This window comes from Ixodes scapularis, unplaced genomic scaffold (genome assembly GCF_016920785.2).
Source record: "Ixodes scapularis isolate PalLabHiFi unplaced genomic scaffold, ASM1692078v2 PGA_scaffold6__148_contigs__length_123643588, whole genome shotgun sequence".
Lineage (NCBI taxonomy): Eukaryota > Metazoa > Arthropoda > Arachnida > Ixodida > Ixodidae > Ixodes > Ixodes scapularis.
In genome coordinates this window covers 29,022,032-29,038,655 of record NW_024609881.1, presented here as the reverse complement: position 1 = coordinate 29,038,655, position 16,624 = coordinate 29,022,032, and the positions used below count along the sequence as shown (strand labels likewise).

General features: G+C 46.7%; 5 non-coding genes and 2 pseudogenes across 5 annotated transcripts; 6 read left to right on the top strand and 1 right to left on the bottom strand.

Annotated features, from left to right (window-relative positions):
* The first annotated feature begins 1,771 nt into the window (after window positions 1–1,771).
* Trnal-cag lies at window positions 1,772–1,855 on the top strand. The gene has a single exon. It is a non-coding gene; the product is annotated as a tRNA-Leu (tRNA).
* A 102-nt stretch (window positions 1,856–1,957) lies between these two features.
* Trnal-cag lies at window positions 1,958–2,041 on the top strand. Its single transcript has one exon. It is a non-coding gene; the product is annotated as a tRNA-Leu (tRNA).
* Window positions 2,042–5,815: 3,774 nt separating this feature from the next.
* Window positions 5,816–5,899, top strand: Trnal-cag. Its single transcript has one exon. It is a non-coding gene; the product is annotated as a tRNA-Leu (tRNA).
* A 103-nt stretch (window positions 5,900–6,002) lies between these two features.
* Trnal-cag lies at window positions 6,003–6,086 on the top strand. The gene has a single exon. It is a non-coding gene; the product is annotated as a tRNA-Leu (tRNA).
* Window positions 6,087–10,215: 4,129 nt separating this feature from the next.
* LOC115325938 lies at window positions 10,216–10,963 on the top strand (annotated as a pseudogene).
* A 379-nt stretch (window positions 10,964–11,342) lies between these two features.
* Window positions 11,343–16,624, bottom strand: part of LOC120839595 — a 53,612-nt pseudogene continuing 48,330 nt past the window's right edge.
* Window positions 11,831–11,914, top strand: Trnal-cag. Its single transcript has one exon. It is a non-coding gene; the product is annotated as a tRNA-Leu (tRNA).

Here is a 16,624-nt window from a genome sequence, read left to right as displayed (position 1 = left end):
TTATTACTTTATATTACAAGCAAGTTGTACCCATAGTTTGTTTGTAAAAAGTTTTAAAATTCTCCTAATTTTATTGTTTTAATTATTCTCTTTCAAACTTGTCCCCTCCATCAGTGCGCGTTATTGCAACTGTCCACCTCTCCCTGCCTTACGATTTTTCTTGTCTCCAAACTTTTTTTCTGGTCAAAACTAAGTGTGGATTCGTTTATACCAGACACTAGACAATGTCATATAGAAACATCAGTTGATTTAAAAATGTCGACCAGCCACCCTTTGGTCGATCTTATCTGAAATCACCCAGTAGTTACATTCGAGGTTTTAAGTTACAAACTGTTGAAGTCCGCATCTTATCATATGCGGACGACGTAGCAATTTTTTGTAGCGATAAGGACAGTGTAAAGAAAGCCATAGAGTTGATAGAAATGTTTTGCGACCGTACGTGCAGTTCTGTAAACTTCGAAAAGTGTGTGGGTCTTTGGCACGGCGATTGGCCTTCTACGCCGACTGTTTATGAACGCATTACGTGGACGGATTCGCCGTCTCGGTATCTTGGGGTACCATTGAATTACTATCGCAACACTGACGAATTCTGGCGCGATGAGACTGAGGCTTTGCGCGCAAAGGCGAACAAGTGGGGAGGCCATGGTTTATCCATTTTTGCGCGTGCATCTGTGTGTAACACATTTCTTGCTGCGAAGATTTGGTACGTGTTGCAGGTGTTGCATTCCTCACGTATTAACGTTCACCGCATTCATCGTGTGTTTGCCGTCTTCATTTGGAGCTCGGTATGGGAGAGGACGAGCCAAACGAATCTTTTCCGAAGGGTCAGTGTTGGCGGTCTGGGGCTTTCCATCTTGTTTGTAAGGCAATAGGTTAATAGATTTTTATTTCTTCAAGACCAGAAATATCCTTTTTTTATGCACGGTCATTCAAGCGAGGCTGCGCAGCGCTCTTCCTGAGTTCATTGTGTCGTCCGGCATAGACGTCAGTGGTTCTGTACGCGGTTATCTAAAAGAAGTCGTTGGTGCTTATCAGTTTTTAACAACGCGCTTTTCTTTGGAATACTTGTGCGGTGTCTCGCGGAAACGGTTGACAAAAGACATTATTGATTTAATTTTCCCCACTCCTTTGTATCGTATGTTTTTCAGTGAAGGCCCAGGGCAGGACGTGTTAAAACGTGTCAAAAGAATGGTCATTCCCGCCTCAACCAAAACGTTTTTTTTTTTCAAGTTGCATAGCCAAACCTTACCTGTCAAAGCAAGGCTAGTCGAGAAGGGAGTGCCTGTTGCCTGGACCGATAACTGCATATTATGCAAAAAGCAAGAAACAATAGAACATGTTTTTCTAGATTGCTGGGATGCAGTGTTTTTCCGGGACGTCCTGCAAAGAACGCTCAAAAAGGACCTGCGTCTTACGCCACATGGAATTCGTTTTTTACCTGTTAAAGGGGGTGACGGTGTACCTCTAGACATGGTCATGCTGCTGGGCATTCACAGTTTGTGGCGGTGTCGCATGGCCGTCCGCCATGCAGACGTCGATCTGCGTCCTGTGCACAAGTATTTTGCAGAGCAAATGTGCTTTATGCAGGAAGTGTATAAGGCCCAACAACCTTGGCCTGAATGGCTACCACTTCTTGAGGGGCTTGCTAACCTCAAAGGTTTTAACATTTTTGCGTCAGCCAGGCGAGCTGATGGTTTTTAGCCTCTTACTTTGAGTGTATGTTATTGCCTTGTACCTGCCAAAATCAAGCAATAAAGAAAAAAAAAAAAAAGTCAGGATGGCTGAGCGGTCTAAGGCGCTGCGTTCAGGTCGCAGTCCGGTCTTCCGAGCGTGGGTTCGAATCCAACTTTTGACATAAACTTTTGCTCCTGTATCCTCACGAGAGAACATTATTCTTTTTTTTTTTCTTTCTTTGCAGCCACTGTGTAAACTGTCAAAGAAATGGCCAAGAACGAGCGTCAGGATGGCCGAGCGGTCTAAGGCGCTGCGTTCAGGTCGCAGTCCGGTCTTCCGGGCGTGGGTTCGAATCCCACTTCTGACATAAAGTTTTGCCCCTGTATCCTCGCGAGAGCACATTATTCGTTTTTTTTTTTTATGTATTTAGAGACACTGTGTAGACTGTCAAAGAAATGGCCACGAACCAGCGTCAGGATGGCTGAACGGGTGGAAAACGAGCAAGCGCGGCAGGTACAAGCGTCTACCTGGCAGCCCCGCGGACGGCGGGCCACGCCGCGACAGCCAGTAAGGCGGCAACGCCTGGTTCATGAACTTTCGTGCGGGTTTTCAAGGCAAGTGTCCCGTCATAGCCTTTTTTATGATTTGCACGCTTGAACCGGCCATCACGGTCGCATCGTTAAATGTTCGCGGTTTCAACATGCGGAAGAAACAATATCAAGTACAACGTTTGTTGGAAAGCCAGAAACCCGATTTCTTGGCGATGCAGGAAACCAAGATGGCCGAGGAAGAGCAGGTGACGAATGCACTTAAGCCCTTTTTATCTTCGTACGAAGTTTGTGTTACGCACGCTGTAGGTTTATCGGGTGGTTGCTTTTTGTTCTTAAAAAAATCGTTGGCCTTGTTCGAGTTATCAGTAACTACCGACATGGAAGGTCGTTTTATTTTGTGTGACTTTTTGTTTGCGGCAGTTCATTGGCGGCTTATCTGTGTATATGCCCCCAATACGGTGAAAGACCGAGTTTCCTTTTTTTCTGGCTTGCGCCGTTTTGTAGATTGTAAGAGGACAGTTGTGTTGTGCGGGGATTTTAACTGCGTCGTTCAGGCGATAGACAGGCTGCCGTCTGGGCAGCGCCCCGATAGAAGCGCGACGATATTAAAAGAGTTGCTCGAAGATTTCGATCTGGTAGACGCTGGGAGTGTTAGAAACGAAACGCGGGAGATGCGTTTCACACACTTTCAGGCGTCCTCCCACGCTCGCTTAGACAGGATTTACGTTTCGGCCTCCGTGGCAGCGTTGTTAACAAAGTATCGCGTCACACCAGTGTTTTTCTCCGACCATTGCTTGGTTGCGACAACGATCGGGAATAAGGCGCGGCCGAAGGCGAAGTTTGAGTGGAAGCTTTGGAAGCTGAACACGAAGCTGCTTGACGACGGACATTTTGTTAAGGGCGCCGGTGACATTTTTAAGTCGGGTTTTGAAAACGCTGAAGAGGACATTTTTGAGGCATGGGAGACCGCAAAGCAGGAAGTGAAGATGCTTGCGATAGAGAGGTCGTCTCTTTTGGCCCACGAAGCGCGTCAAGCTGAACGGAGTTTAAACGCCGATCTGCTGGCGCTCTCTAGAGCGGAGTGTGCAAACCCCGGCGTCTGTTTAAAGGATTTGGACAACGTTAAGGAGCGCCTAGAACAGCTGCATCGAGAACGTTACCGCGGCGCCGTGGTTCGAGCCCGGGCGGAGAAATACCTCATGGGCGAGCAGCCAACGAAACGAGCCTTAGCAGACGAAAAGCGGTACGCCGTGCGAAACGAGATAGCGGAAATTGAAGTTGACGGCGTTACGCGCACATGTCCACGCAGTATTCAGCAGGCGTTTGTGGCTCACTACAAGCAGCTTTTTGAGAGCCCAGTTCAAGGGAAAGGGGCCCCCGCGTGGGTCAAGCTGCTTGAGGCGCTGCCGCAGTTAGCTGAAGAGGAGGCGGAAAGCCTGTCTCAGCCGATCACTCTTCAAGAGGTCGAACGGGCGATAGACGACCTGCCAAACTCGAAAACGCCGGGACCCGATGGAATAAGTGCCGAGTTTTTCAAGAAATTCAAGGGCGTACTCGCCAGTTTATTGTTACAAGTTTTTGGTAAAGCGTATGAGCGGAAAATGTTACCGCCTTCTTATACGCGAACACATACTGTTTTTATACCAAAAAGTGACGACGTCGCTAAACTACGGCGAATCACTGGTTACCGCCCGATCACCCTGTGTAACGTAGATTACAAAGTTTTTGCAAAGATTTTAGCGCGACGTTTTCAAAGTGTTGCTTGCAAACTTATCGGGGAACACCAAACGTGTGGGATCCAGGGCCGGAGCATCACGACGAACGTGCATGTCGCGCGCAGTGTCTTGGAAGCGTGTGATGCGGGCATGGGCCAAGTAGCCATGCTCCAAATAGACTTGGACAAGGCCTTCGATCGTGTCAGGCACGACGTCCTTTTTGATGTTTTAAATCGTGTGAACGTCGGAGACGTTATTTTGGAAGGTGCCAAAATGGCCTATAAAGATTGCACCACACGTCTCGTCATAAACAAAGAGGTGACCGAGCCGATTTTCGTGCGAACGTCCGTGAGGCAGGGATGTCCCATGTCGCCGCTTTTATTTAATTTGTATTTGGAGCTCTTTTGTTTAAGCGTCTTGAACAGTAAGGATTGTCGGGGTTTTCGGCTGGAAAATGCCGAGGTAAAAGTTATAAGTTACGCAGATGACGTCGCAGTGTTTTCCAGCGATAAGAAAAGTGTCAGTGCCGCGGTGTCTTTGGCAAAGGCTTTCTGTGACGCGACCGGCGCTGCCATAAACTGGGACAAGTGCCGCGGGTTTTGGCACGGCGCATGGGCCACAACGCCTTCGGAGTACGAAGGCGTTAGCTGGGACCGCGTGCCCTGCGCATACCTGGGCGTACCTCTAAATTGCTACCGCAGCAGCAAAACATTTTGGTCGGGGGTCGCCGCCGATCTGGACAGCCGTGCTTCTCGTTGGAAGCACCGTGATCTGTCCATCTTTGCGAGGGCGGCAGTTTGCAATATTTTTCTGATTTCAAAGATGTGGTATGTTTTGCAAGCCATACATTGTGCACGTGTTAACGTTCAGAAGTTTCACCGTGTTTTTGCTTTGTTCATCTGGGGGTCTAACTGGGAACCCATGAGGAGGGACAATCTTTTTCACCGGGTACGCCACGGGGGGCTTGGGCTGTCCCATTTGTTTGTTAAACAGCTAGTATCGCGTTTCTTTTTTCTGCGAGACCAAGAGCAACCGTTCATCCGCACCTTCATCCAGACAAAACTGTCTCCTCATTTGCCATCCTTTCTTGTTTCCTCTTGCGGCGTCGAGCCAACAAGACTCGTGGGATTTCAAAAGGAGGTTGTTGAATCAGTTCGCTTTTTGTCTGCACGTTTTTCTTTGGAGTACTTGTCTCTAGTGAGCAAGAAAGCGCTCGCGCGCGATTTGGTGGTCAGTTTGTTCCCGACACCAATGTATCGAACACTTTTCTGTAATGGCGGCCACGATGTGTTAAATCGAGTGAAGCGTATGTGCGTACCACATTCAGTGAAAACGTTTTTTTTTAAGCTACACACCAATACGTTGCCGGTCAAGGTGTGGCTAAGGGAAAAGGGTATTGATGTCCCGTGGACGGTCGATTGCCTTTTATGCAAGCAACCTGAAACTATTGAGCATGTTTTCATTTTTTGCATGGATGCGGTCTTTTTCTGGGATGTGCTTCAGCGCACGCTAAAGAAAGAGCTGCGAGTCACCCCATCAGGTATTCGTTTCTTGGACGTGACGAATGACGACTGTGTGCCTTTTGACATGTTTTTTCTTTTGGGCCTTTGTAGTATTTGGCGCTCGCGCATGGCAGTAAGGCATGCCGACCCCAATGTCAAAGAAGTACGCTTCTATTTTTTCTCACTAGTAAAGCAAGTTGAGAGTGTTTTTTCTACGCGCGAGCCTAAGCCCGGGTGGCTAGGTCTTTGTAAATCTCTTTTAGAAATGAGAGCCTTTTAACGTGCCCTGCAGAAGACTTGCAGCGCTTTTTTAAATTGAACTGACATGTGCTGTTCCAGTTGCAATAAAGAAAAAAAAAAAAAAAAAAAAAAAGTCAGGATGGCTGAACGGTCTAAGGCGCTGCGTTCAGGTCGCAGTCCGGTCTTCCGGGCGTGGGTTCGAATCCCACTTTTGACATAAACCTTTGCTCCTGTATCCTCACGACAGCACTTTATTCTTTTTGTTTTTTCTTTCTTTGTAGCCACTGTGTAGACTGTCAAAGAAATGGCCAAGAACGAGCGTCAGGATGGCCGAGCGGTCTAAGGCGCTGAGTTCAGGTCGCAGTCCGGTCTTCCGGGCGTGGGTTCGAATCCCACTTCTGGCTTAAAGTTTTGCCCCTGTATCCTCACAAGACCACATTATTCGTTTATTTTTTTTTTCTTTGGAGACACTGTGAAGACTGTCAAAGAAATGGCCAAGAACCAGCGTCAGGATTGCCGAGCGGTCTAAGGCATTCTGTTTCCGGTGCTCGTTGAGTTCGGACGCACGAATGGCTGGCTCCGACGGAGCTGTGACACCGGCCTTTTCGGGCCGTGGTATTGCTGCAACGGATGTTCCCCAGGATTATCGTATTCTTCTGCCTCCTCTGCCGACAGGTACCGTGGTTTATACAACCGTTTTTTTTTTTTTTGCACTGCGATATTTAGGGCGGCCATACAAAATAGGCGACTTTAAATCAGGGCTCGAAAATGCTGGGGTCTTAAAAGACCTGAAAGCTTGTGGTTCGTTTCAAATGAATCACGTGTGGATGGCTACCTTCCACTCGCTGGCATCCAAACAGAAGATTCTGGAAACCAAGGAACTTTTGGTGAAGGGGAAGCGGTGTCTCGAGCTCGACCCCAACAAGGTCGAGGTGCGGCTAAAACTTCATTGGGTGCCGTGTGACGTTCCTGACGATGCCATCCGGAGGGCTCTCGAGCCCTACGGGAGAGTCGAAGGCATCGCCCGAGAAGCCTGGCACGAGGACGGTTTCCAAGGCGTGGAGTCCACCACAAGAGCCGTGCTGCTGACGCTCAAGGAGGGCGTCACTTTGGAGAAGGTCCCGCACCAACTGCGCCTTGTGCACGGGACTGCACTCGTAATCGCCCCAGGGCGCGCCCCCATGTGCCAGCGCTGCCGAAAGATTGGACACGTTTTACGACAGTGCAAGGTGCCGCGGTGCGAACTTTGCCGCCGCTTTGGACACGAAAAAGAAGATTGTATTACGACATAGACACGGTGACAGATAACGGAGCTACCGATGAGCTGACCGAGCACTTGATAGACGAGGAGGAGGCTGAGGTTGCGGCGGGAGATACCGCTCCCGTCAGCGCTATCAACAACCCGTCGCCGTTCGTCTTGGATGCTGTAGGCCCTGCGAACACCGCCCCCTCTTCCGCTGCATCATCGCAAGCTGAGCCCGTGCAAGCTGTGACGGCCAACAGGCAACAGAGCACGACCGATAATGACGGCACCGTGCTTCTGGAGGACACTCCCCCCAGCCAAAAGTGACAGACGACCGGACACGACGAGGCCAGCTATCCGATGGAGGTAACACCGGCAGAGAAGCTCAACCCCCCTGAGGACCGCCCGTCGAAGATGTAAGCGCCGATGAGGACAACCAAGGGATGCCCGACCACCGCCTCAAGTGGAAGGCCCCCAGCCAGCAGAGGCACCGGTTCGGCCCATAGCCCCGTATTCCAGAGCCTCGCCGGTTAAAGGACTCACAGTAGGTGTCCCTTACGGATCTCCGCAGACCACATTCTCTATTGGTAACCCCGTCGCGAGTGTCGCTTGCTGGCGGTAAGCCTAAAACCTTTCAACGATTCCGCGACTTAATATTCTCACATTAAATTGCGTGAGCTTGATTGTTTGAAAGAGGAAGCAGTCGCTGTTAAATACGCTCTTGAGCAGACAAATTGACATAGCACTGCTCCAGGAAACGAAGCTCACTTCCAGGCACGTTGAAGAAGCGTCAAAAGTTTTTGAAAACATCTATGTTTTTTTGTCATTCTTGTGCCATTTCAAGCAGTGCCGGCACGGCAGTCCTTGTCCGAAAGCACAAAGGCATTGCAGTTTTTCCAGATTGGGAGACTGACCAAAGCGGCAGGGTGTGAGCTATAGATATGCTATACCAGAACGACAGATTTCGAGTGGTCGCGTTTCACGCGCCGAAACAGCCCGCGGAAAGGAAAGCCTTCTTTATAAATCTCCGTCAGTACGTCAGCACTTCGGCACCAACCATTTTAGGGGGCGATTTTAACTGTGTGTTAAATGCTAAGGACTCTTCTCGAGGCATCCATCAAGACTCCAGTATTGCTGAGCTTAGAAAGCTGTAAAGAGATTTTGATTTCCAGGACGTAGCGGAGATCGTGGATTCCCCTAACTTGGCATATACACATTGGCAGGGTAAATGTCATGCACGACTTGACCGGATTTACGTGTCAAGTTGTTTGGCAAGGGCCACGACCGGCTATCACGTTAGCCCGGTAGCTTTTTCTGACCTCGCGTTGGTTGCGACCGAGATAGGCGAACAAATAAAATGTCAGAAACGCCCGTCATCGTGGCAAAACTGGAAATTAACCGAAAAGGCGCTAGAGGACGAGGATTTGCAAAAGGTAGTGAAAGGCCTTATCGCGAACATGATGAAGAGTAAGGAAGTAAACGCGGTTAACTGGGAGTTACTAAGGAAGGAAATTAAAATGTCCGTAATATCGTTTTGCCGAACGAAAGCGTTACAGCGGCGCGACGAAAAGCGAAGTCTGTGCAAGTTGCTGCACACGCTAGTGAGCGAGGAGAGTAAAGCTCCTGGTCTTTTCGCGGCAGACATTAAAGAGTGTAAAGCACGTCTGCTTGAGATCCTGGACACAGAATACCGCGCAGCATTGGTGAGGTCTCGTCTACGCACCCTAGGCAGGGCGGAAGACCCAACGAAACTTTTTAAAACGCGTGAGCGTTTCTGAACGGGCGAGTCTGAACCAAATCAATGAACTCATGTCCGGGGAGAGTACTACATCTGAAGCCGAAGGAATTGAGAAAGAATTAGTTTTATTTCATAGCAGACTGGTCAATCAATCAAGCAGTTACGATCAGGCTCTAGTGGACAAGGCTTTAGAGTTAATACCCAACGTACCGCAAGATGTAGTCGATCTTATTAACGGAGATATTACCGAAGCAGAGGTCTGTAGAGCAATAAAAGAATTGCCGTCTAGGAAGTCACCTGGGGTAGACGGCCTCGGTGCGACTTTCTATAAGCAATTCTCTGCCGAGTTGGCTCCTATATTGGCTAAGGTTTACGCGGACGTCCAAACCAGAAACCTGCTCCATCCGACAATGAGGCAAGCGTTAACCGTGTTAATACCAAAAAAGAAAAGTAATAAATCCGTTCGTGGGTGAAACGACTTCCGACCGATAAGCCTGCTTACAACTGACTATAAAATCCTCGCGAAAATATTAGCTAAGCAACTAGAAATTGCGTACAAAACAGTGGTAGGAGGCCATCAAACATATGGTTTTAAGAATAGATCTAAAAAAACAAATCTGCATGTTATGCGAATTATCGCTGAAACCGCCGAGGCAATGGAACACCCCACTGCTGTGTTGCAAATTGGCCTAAAAAAAGCATTTGACAATGTTTCGCATTCCCGTTTCTATTCTCGATACTGGAACACTGTAAAACTGGCAAGTATCTTTTGAAGTTCGTGAAGATATGCTACAGAGACATAAGTACGCGTCTTTTAATCAACGGTTGCAAGTCACGGCGCATTTCTGTGCGGTCATCGGTAAGACAGGGCTGCCCACTGTCACCTATTCTTTTTGTTATTTATCTCGAACCCTTGTGCAAGGCGATTATAATGGATGATAACATCCGAGGAGTGAAGGTGGGCATAGCGTCAGCAAAACTTCTTGCTTACGCAGACGATGTTTCTGTGGTATGCTCTTCCCAGAAAGAAATGGTGATCGCTTTGAAGCATGTGAACGAGTTTTGTGTTGTTTCCGGGGCTGAAATGAGCCCCAAAAAGTCGGCGGGATCTCGGTTGGGACCGTGGCCTTCCAAGCCAGAAACATTTCTAAACATTGCGTGGTCCGGGGCCATTGAAAACTATTTAGGAGTCGGGCTGAGCAGACAGGCGTTAAGCACGGGTGCGGGAGGAATACATTTAAACAGGCTAAGAGGAAAAGCGATAGAATGGCATGGAAGGCAAGTTCCTCTCCTAAGCAGAAGTTTCATTTGCAACGCTGTGGTCGTTTCGACTATATAGTACTCTGCACAGGCCGTGCCTTGTACTAACAGTGACGTGCAAAAAAATGCATCGATTTTGTGCAACTTATGTGTGGGACTTCTGTTTTGAAAGAATGCGAAGAAACAACTTGTTTATCAGTAAGAAAAGGGAGGACTCGGCCTAGTAAACGTAGACATAAAGCTTAAAGTGCAACGGCTTTTGATCTTCCGTGACCGCGAAAGGCACCCTGTAATGGCGGAGGCATTGCGGGTTCTGGGTGGACAATACCTTACTCCCTGGCTCGAGGAAGCTGAAGGCGTGCCCAAGAAAGTCGCAACACTACAGTACTACCGGGAAATAAGAGACGCGGCTAGGTTCTTCGAGCAGCGGTTTTCGTGGGAGTACCTAAACAGAGTTAAAAGAAAACGGTTGTACTGTGACACCCTCGACCTCGTAATGCCAAAAATGGTGTATCGTAAAATGTTTCCGCAGTGTGAAACCTCAGATGTGTTCAAGCGTTTAATGGCGTACCCTGTCTGCCCTGGGGCAAAAGACTTTTTCGTGCGTTTTCATACCGAGGTACTCCCAGTAAAGACATGAGAGCGGCAAAAGGGTTTTTTTCTCCCTTGGGGTGTTAACTGTGCCCTCTATCCTGTCGCAGAGACTCTCGAGCACACTTTTCTGTACTGCACCAATGCAGAATCGTTTTGGGCTGAGCTTCGATCGGGCAGTGCTGAGGGTAGACTTGTACCCTACATGGTTCGACATGAAATTTCTAAATGCAGGCGAGCATAAACAGAGCCAGTGTGTCGAGATTCTGATTCTCATTGGTTGGCATGCCATTTGGAACTCCCGAACGGACCACACCTTGGTTTGGAAGCGGGGCAGGCCTGCGTGGCGCCACTTTCTCGAGGAGTTCCGCTACGTATGCTCAATAATAAAAGAAATACGCTTTGAAGAACATGAGCACTGGGAGGTGCTGGAGGCATGCTTAAAGTGAATTGGCTTTGGTGTTGCCGGTTCCCCTGATGGAAGGCAGCCCAAGGGCCTGCCCAAATGAAAAGAAGCTCATATGAAACTTGCATTGTCATGTCTAAAGAACCCCATGTTTGTGAAAAGTCGACTGGTTTTCTCATGTAAATAGCCCCATTTTATAAATAACGCCAAGCTGGCAAAAAAAAAAAAAAAGCCAAGCGGTTTAAGGTGCTGCGTTCGGGTCGCAGTCCGGTCTTCCGGGCGTGGGTTCGAATCCCACCTCTTACATGAGCTTTTGCTACCATATCCTTATAAGAGGCATTATTCTTTTTTTTTTTTTTTAGAGACATTGTGTAGACTGCCGAAGAAATGGCCAAGAGCCAGCGTCAGGGTGGCCGAGCGGTCTAAGGCGCTGCGTTGAGCCCATTGATACGTTTGTAGTTCTTTGCCTTTATAGCTTCTGGCGATCTAGATTGAGCGTACGGCACGCAGACGTCACACTCCTGCATACTCACATCGTATTTTTAGAATGTATTTTTACTCTGAAAGCGGTCATCGAGACGCTTCCAGAGATGCCCGAATGGGCAAGTGTTTTTGATCAGCTTCTTGCAGCAAAGTGGCTGTAGGGGACGCCCAGAAGGGTTGGGTGTTGCCTTTTTAAATCACTGAACAGTGTATGTGCTACATGCCTGTATATTAAAATAACAAAAAAAAAAAAAAAAAAAAAAAGCGCTGCGTTCAGGTCGCAGTCCGGTCTTCCGGGCGTGGGTTCGAATCCCACTTCGGACATTAGGTTTTGCTACCGTATCCCCATAAGAGCACATTAATGTGTTTTTTTTTTGTTTCTTTGGAGACATTGTGTAGATTGCCAAGGAAATGGCCAAGAACCAGCGTCAGGATGGCCGAGCGGTCTAAGGCGCTGCGTTCAGGTCGCAGTCCGGTCTTCCGGGCGTGGGTTCGAATCCCACTTCTGACATAAGCCTTTGCTACCGTATCCTCATAAGAGCACAATATTTGGCTGGAATATCTGGCGTTTTTTTTTTTTTTTTTTTATTATTTCTGTAGACTCACAGGAAAAGGTAAAAAAAAAAAAACACGTCAGGATGGTATGGCGGTTTAAGGCGCTGAGTTCAGGTCGAACATGATGGTAAACCTGAAACTGAGGTAAGAAAAGGAAAACACTAGAAATGCAGAAAAAGAACAGGCAACGTTTCAAACTGAGCAACACATTTTATTTCGTACACGCCTGATATCCAATACCGTCATTACTATCACCAGAAGCAACAAAACCCCATGACAGGTAGACACAATAGATCAGGAGGGTGAAAGGAAGCACACCCACATAGTTTTTATCAAAAACGGGGGTAAACCTTCTCTTATCTTCTCCAACCTCGGCTACGAAACGTATACACAAAGGGTCAAAGTTCAGCACGACCACCACCTAGCACTCTGCGAACGCAAGGGGTTCACAGCTGAACACAAAGAAACGACCTTGCCTCCCGAGAAGGAACCAAAAAAAAAAACACCAAAACTGCACTTGTTTTAACAAACCACACAGTCCAAAAATAAACACCTAGACACTGCTAACTGTTCGGAACTGCCTACTCGGGTCGGCGACCTTGTTAAAACCTACAACATTACTTAAAAAAAAAAAAAAAAACTTACAAATGCAGAAATTGTTTACTCTCATTCACAAACTGTAATGACGCCTGACCTATGCAGTCACCAGACGTCTTTATACAAACCGTTGCTTGAGCTACAGGTTTCATATCATTACGTTCTTTATGAATTACTTCCGTTTCGAGCCAGTTCGCATCACATACATGACATTTCTGAAGGTGCCTGGCCAACTCGTAGTTGGAAGCGTTGTTTCTCACACTGCGTCTGTGTTCAGTCAGTTTATCATTTATACAGCTCGCTGTCTGACCTACGTGTTTAAACCGGCACTCCAAAAAGATTTCGTAAACCACAGGTTTCTAACACGGCCCCGACCTTTCGCAATGTCGTTTTTGGAATTACTTTTATCCCGATTCTAAAGCCGTAACTTTTCATAAATTGAAATCAGACGTCGACATAGTCCCAGTCCAAACTTCTTCGCAGATTCTATGTTATGAGAAATATCACAAAAACATTGGATAGCAGCTGGTCGGCTCCTCACACTTGATTCATCCCACTTAGTTTTGAGTTAAACGGAAAGTTTTCATTTCAGAAAACTTTCCTCATACCCAGCGCCCTCAAATCTTCCCCATTGCCTTTTTAACGCTTGACTCGGGAAATAGGCAAAATACATTTTCAACGCATTACCAATCAATGATTTCGCAACTCCCACTTTAAGAATCTTAGAGTGACAACTTTGTTTAGGAAGCAAAAGTTTAGGCATTTTCTTGCCATATATTCCCAACGTAAACCATTTTACACCTGAATGCGCAAGTCCAAAATCTTCAGCATGTTCTCCTCTGGTTTTTCCACTGTGAAATGCAACTTTGGGGCCATGTACCCTATCAGCTTCTCAAGATACTCCGATTTTCCATCTTCTAACGTGGAGACAAAAATGTCATCGACATATATCTTCTGATGTAGCCCACGTCTGATGTAAACTCAATCATCTCGTCAAACAACACTTTATCAAAACAGTTGAGTTATATCTTAGCTACCAACTGTGCGACCGACGAGCCTATGCAGACACCTTCTTTTTGTATGTATTGTAACTCATCGTATTAGAGGACTGTTAATTGTCAATAAAGATATAAGACGGAAAGAAAGCCTCCCACTGACACGCCCGATTCAGATTGAAACTTTACAAAATTAAACTTTAAAACCTCCTTCACTGCGCTTATCAACCTTTTCTTTTCTCGAGAATAATGTAAATCCCTTTTATCTATGTATTTATCCCGTTCCTTTATAAAACCAAATTAATAGGTCCGGATAGTATATATATTATTTATTTACCCACAAGATGATTACACATTACCCAGGGGTGGGATAAGAAAACTGAATAAACACAATGGTAAAACACACAAAAAAGAAAATCATGTTTTAAAACAAAGAGTTACAAAAGAGCATCTTTGAAAGTGGCTTGGTCATGCATGTTTGCAATTCGGTGGGAAAGACGGTTCCCTTCATCAGAAATACGAGGGATGATAGACTGAAAAAAAACACGTCTTTGTTACATGGAAGAACGCCAGCCTAGTTTTGATTACCTAAACGACTGGAAATATATATTAAATGGCAATATATGCTAGTGTGTTCATTATCACGTTCAAACCGCTGAGACTATACACAAGGACTAAAATAAAGTTGTCGAAAATAGGAATTTACTGAAAACCCATCTTCACATACTCGTGGTAAAATACATAGTCACTCCTACGTCTGGTGCAGCCTAAATTTCCTACGTAAGAGCTTCCTACGCATACAGCCTTCGAAGCCTCGCCTGCCTAACATTACAGGTTTTAGGAAGCAAATGGCGGCGCACAGCAGAAGGCTGAACTGAACGACGCCATTTTGTTTCAGCAGAATGTGCTTTCGTATTGGTTATTTTTACTTGTAAAACTAAATATCAATAAACTTCATGTGCAACCCTTTTTGCAAAAAAAGTTGTATATTTTCGCCTCTAATGACCCACATGTGACGGTAGTACACTCATGTTTCTTTTTAATTCTAATGCCTCGTGTAGTCCCCTAGATATCCGATCGGGATACCTAGCCAAATTTTTGTGTCTCAAAATGACGGAGCAAATGCGCATTGGCTGCAAAGTGTAGCAAGCTGTCCTGATGGGGTATTTTGTGTAGCCGCTGCAGGTTCGCGTGCGGGATCATTAAAACACCTGCCCGCCTGGCTGGTGTACGACCTTCCGCATGACATGGGAATTTTATACACCACTCCAGTGGCGCATTTTGTGAACCTGTTAAAATGTTTCGTGTTACAAGGATGCGTGGCCATTCGGGGATTGTTGATTTTGCGGCATAGTCAGGTTAGCCTATGGCGCGGAGAAGACAACGGGTACTTCGTACCGATCAGCAGCCTTTTTGAGTTTGTGGGCTAGCGAGTGCCTTGTGAAACAGACTCGCCGAGTCTGTTTCACAAGGTGTCTCCCGCGTGCCTTTGATATTTTTATTAGGCGGTCCGCCACCTCCGCCAGAGTGCTCTGGGAGTATCCCGCTTTCTGTAACCGCGCTACCTGTTTCGTGAAGCTCTCTTGAGAACCATGTATACAAGACGTTTTAAGTGAGGCCTGGAGGCACATGGAGCCAATGCCACTTTAAATTATATTAGAGTGGGCATAGCTAAACGGGAGAATGCCCTTTTTCAAGCTTGGGGGACATTCCTGTGGGAAAAATAGAGAACCAACCTCACCAGCTAATTCTTCGCTGGTTAGTCCCAAGTAAAACGTTTTCAACAGAAACTTTTTTTTCAATCGTGGTTTACATATACAACAGATGTGGTCTCCCGCAAGGTTTAATGGACGTTCCAGGAACTGTGTTGGCCCGTTTTCTGGCTCTTCATGCGCGAACATCACGTCTTTGACGCGCAACCTAAACACGTCCAGCACGCAGGAGACTTTATTATTCGGCCCACCAGCCGTTTCACTAAGCACCAGAAAATCGCCCACATATATGAAAATATTAAATCGGTTCACGACGAGCAGTTTTGCAGAAGTAATCTCCCCGGACTTAGAAAAATGCTGCACAGTATCGCTGCCACGCACGAAGAAATGCAAATTCCTCTCTTTTGCACAAACAGACCCCCTTCAAAGGGCACAAACATGCTATTTAGATAAAATAGCAAAAGTTCCGAAAACAAATCAACCGAAATTCCACAAAAGACATAAAAAAAATATAGCGCCGTTTTATTGTTTTATGCACTTTGACAGCAACAAACAATGGTTCATGCTGTAATAAAGTAGAAAGTTGGGCTAGTTGGTTTTGGTTATACACAATGACAAATACACAGCGCAAAAGGACAAAAAGGGAAGAGACACGCCGGATAGAACAGAGCGCTGACTCGCAACTAGATATTTTAATAGAAGAAAAAGAGAAAGAAGAATATTTTGGTCACCATAATTCGCACGAGTAACCTGTGCCATGATTTGTGGTCGCTATGGCACGCGCTGGGCCTTCATAGTCAGTTTCATGAACTCCGACTCTTTGTTGGACAACGAGACAGATGCTGTGCTGATGCAACTTGCTCCTCCACTGTGGATGTAAAAAGCTTCCAGAACCTCGCGGGTTGTTTTGTCCCTGTGTCTTCCCATAACTGTGGTGGCATCAAAAGACGGTTCACAGAGACATTCTTTACAGTGAAGGGAAAAATTCCCACCGACCGTGGCTCTGAGGGAGTAGTCATGCTCACGGAGCCTGTCGTTTAGGCAGCGTCCTGTTTGTCCAATGTAGGAGCGGCCGCAGGATAGTGGTATGTTGTAAACAACACCCGTGGCACAAGGCACAAACGGCTTGGCGTGCTTTTTTGAACATCTGTTTTTTAGACTTCCCTCTGCCTTGGCGTTGACTCTTAGACAAATCTGACTCACCTTTTAGGGAGCTGAAAAGACCACAGGAACTCCATAGCGGTTTCCAACATTTTTTAGGTTATGGAAAATCTTGTGCACATACGGGATGACAACTGGTCTCTTTCTTTCCACACTACGTTTTGTATTCTGGATTCCTTTTACTTTCCTTATTAAAGTGCT